This window comes from Lactuca virosa, chromosome 7 (assembly GCF_052849685.1).
Source record: "Lactuca virosa cultivar CGN04683 chromosome 7, Lactuca_virosa_CGN04683_v6, whole genome shotgun sequence".
Lineage (NCBI taxonomy): Eukaryota > Viridiplantae > Streptophyta > Magnoliopsida > Asterales > Asteraceae > Lactuca > Lactuca virosa.
The window spans coordinates 112,152,494-112,156,194 of record NC_136432.1 but is presented as its reverse complement, the minus strand read 5'-3'; the positions used below and the strand labels follow the sequence as shown (position 1 = coordinate 112,156,194).

Genomic DNA, 3,701 nt, shown 5'->3' with positions numbered 1-3,701 from the left:
TTTAATACTCGATATTACCGACTCGATATTACCGACTCCCACCAATAAATTCAAGAAGGTATTTTACTATAAAAGTTTATAACATGTATGCTTATATATCTTGTAGTTCTAACCACTGGGTAGATTTTCCAATGAAATTCTTTCTGTTCTTCATTTCACTTTCATTTCTACCTAGTATAACATTGGACTTTCATAATAGAATGCTATAATAAACAAAGTAAAGTAGTTTTACACTATCAACAACTGTAAAATTAATTTGAATAACTTCATTGTCCCTATTATCTGATTTCATATTTCTTACGAATTTTTCAACACAATAATAGCAGCCTACATTGAAAGATAATTTAGTTTTAGCTACCTGTTGTTTGTATATTATTATAAGGCTGGTAAAAGTAGAAAATATTATTGTTGTTAGCAAACTTGCAAGTTGTTGTTATCTATTACATAAATAACTAAATCAAACTAAGAAAACAAAGAAATATAGGGAGGGACTATTACTAATCGGCTTCATAAGCCAAGGCATACATAAGAAAGTAGATGATATCAGTCTTAATGATCTTGGGCTATGTTTAGAATGGAAAATACATATATATCTTAATAGAATGGCATCACAAACTCTACAAAATAATATATACAAACCATGTGGCAATGGCCTTTAGGTGATGTGGTGGTGTCAACTTCCATATCCGTGTTGCACAATGCTTTTCAACTACAAAAGAAAGAAAAAAAGTATGGGTTATATAAGAAATAAACAAATAGACACAATTTAGAAATCATGATCATGCTTTGTAACATTTCTGTAAAGGTGTATAAAAAGAAGACACAACTACACAACAACATTCGTATATGTGTTCACATTCTGTTGGGTATGTGTGAGGGTGATCTAATGATTTGTCAGCCATGTTTGGAACTGCATTAATTTATCTTCGTATGTTGCATCACATAAGCTCATAAAATAGCAAGCACCTACAATTGAGTATAGGCAATTTAAATCCCCAATAATAACATTCTTTAATTCTTTGTTCTTATAAACATAGAAAGCAAACAAAGCATCCAGAAGCACCAAAGGAAGATGTAATTACTAAATAATTAAACTAAGGAAACAAACAAATATAGAAATGTGACAAAACAACAAACAATTGGTGTGTACGCTGCACACTAAGAAAGGAAGAAGTATCGTCGTCGCCATGGATCACTGTCATCATCGATGAGGGAAGTTAGAAATTAGGTACGTGTGTGTGATTTCCATGAGCAAAAAAATGTAAACTTTAATTCAAAAAGAAACGAGGAATTAATTGTTTAAAAACATACCCATCCACGATGTTGCAGAATGAGATCTTTATCACATAATTCCTCAAGAATCCTTGAAGCCTAATCTATAATATCGGTGACAACTCACACCAAGAGATTGGTTGTAGTAGTTATTTCTCCATCTCTATATGGAAATCGAAATTCAACAATTCAAAACTAAAAAATTGAGCATAAGGAACTAATGTAACCAATTTCCATATAATGGGATGAAATAATAAATTATTGAACCAATTTGTGTGTAATTCAGATGAAAAAAAGAGACATACTTTTGTTTTTGTGTTTGATATACATCCTCCAAAAGGCAGAGCATTCTTCTTGTTGTGCTTTGAAACACAATTTCTTGTTGAGGTTTACAAATTGGTCATGCAATCGAGCCCTTCACTGCCACCATCATCCTAAATACATACAAAAACTAAGATTTACAATCCATACGAAACCCAAATAAAGAAAGGTGTAAAGTCTATTTTTTCCAGTCATGATATCACCAGTATATGAGAATAAATATATATTGTACTTACTCATTCTATAGGTTAGACAATTTATTGAGGCGCTTAAAGACTTTTTACTAGTACTTAATGCAACTGCTCGTCCTTGCCAATCAATGGCCAATGAACCACTTGAATGTTGAGTAGCCATTACTACTTGAAGCCATCTGTTGCAGCAAAACAAAAAAAAATCATCAAAAAATTATATTAATCTGATTCACTGAAATCAACCTAACAACCACAGCCACTTTATATTAAACAAAAACCTAAAGAATAGAAACCAAGGCAAATTTCAGAAAGTTGTTAACAGTCCATTAACAAACCTCTAAACTGATATGTTTCGCAACATGTTAAAATTGGACACTAATTCTTTTGTCACTTAATGAACTTTAATAGGACATAACTTAATATGTTATATTATATGCCAGTTTGTAACTTGCAAAAAATTAATAATATAACTTTAGTCAATAAATAGATTTCCATGGTAAATAGATGTGATACCTGGTATTTCTTGATCAGAAAGGGAAAACGATAGGAACTACAAACATACCTCATTGATAATCAACATCTGAAACGGTTAATCGAGGTTTGGGCAGTTGCAAATTGAAGTTAGCTATTATCAACAAACGAAGTGTCGATGTTGTAGGGTTGAAACGTTGTTCCCCTTTTTCTTCTCGAACTCAGTGTCGGTGGTAGAGAGTACAGCACAACAATTACCCATGTAATAGAACCTAAAGGGTGTTCCGATATCTGATTAAATAAACAAAGTTCGAAACGAGTATAAGAAATTAGAACAAATAGCTGGCGAAGAACGGAAATAAAAGGTATGAAGTGTCCACGTAAGAGATGCCAAAGAACTTCTCAGTCGTTTGTATAGAACCCTCCGTTGCTTATTCTACATAACACCGCCACTGGTTGATTGTTCTGGTTTCTTCTTTCGAGTCTTCTTCAACAAACTACACGAGTTCCCACCAAGCTGGCGAATGAAAAGGAATTCAGCGCTACCCGACCGATTAATCGTTTGGACGTCGTTCTAAAAAATGAAAAGGATTTAGGGTCATCTCTTTTTAACCTGTAGCTTTTGAAGATTAGACTTGTATCAATCGTTGATTTCAAAAACGAAAATAGACAAATCCATCAACATCTTGCTACATCGCCAGTTGAAGCAAAGTTGTAGTTGGACAGGTAAAGTAGGCGGTGGTAATCGAATCCAAAGAGAAGCCGGAGAAGGAAGCACAAATTTGGTCGATGTTGAAGCTAAGCAGACGTGGGGGTGGGGCGATCGTCGGCTTCGTCTCCACCGGTGGGACGTCGAGCCCGGATGGTTGAGGATCAGTTGAGAGAAGAGCAAGAAAGGAATGAAGCAGAAGAAATCATATGAAAAAATATCAGAAGAATCGAGAAGATATTCGATGACGAACACGTTGTAGTGATACAAGACAAATCGATATAGCAAAAAGCCATGTTGGTTGAAGAATTAACCTAATCCTAATCCTGATTAAGTTAAAATAACCTAATGAACAGTAGCTACTAAAGTAAGATACTATTTCTACATAAACTCAAAATATATATATATATATATATATATATATATATATATATATATATATAAAAACAACTATTTTATAACCCGTGGGAACCACGATTATACAATTAAAATTGGTATATAAATCATAAAATTAAGAAAATTAAGTTGTTAAAATAAACATATATTTTAAAAAAATAAGGAATTATAAAAGAAAATTTAACTAAGTTTTATTAACAATAATAATAAAACATGTTATGATAAATAATATTTTACAAACAATTTACAAATTTTAAAAACTTCTTTATAAATAATATTACAAGTTTTATTTGTAAGTCTATCATCCATATCTAAAATTAACAATTTTAATCATTCTCTAC

General features: G+C 32.0%; 1 long non-coding RNA gene across 4 annotated transcripts; it reads right to left on the bottom strand.

Moving 5' to 3' along the window:
* Positions 1-463: 463 nt before the first annotated feature.
* On the bottom strand, positions 464-3,207 carry LOC145123545 (uncharacterized). 4 transcript variants are annotated; one of them, XR_013715185.1, is made up of 6 exons: positions 2,636-3,207; positions 2,347-2,546; positions 1,830-1,963; positions 1,578-1,706; positions 1,312-1,435; positions 464-709 (listed from the first exon to the last, which is right to left on the bottom strand). It is a non-coding gene; the product is annotated as an uncharacterized LOC145123545 (long non-coding RNA). The 4 variants fall into 4 exon arrangements; XR_013715184.1 differs by having other exon boundaries at positions 2,347-2,772; positions 2,869-3,207; XR_013715183.1 differs by having other exon boundaries at positions 464-1,195; positions 2,347-3,207.
* Positions 3,208-3,701: the final 494 nt, after the last annotated feature.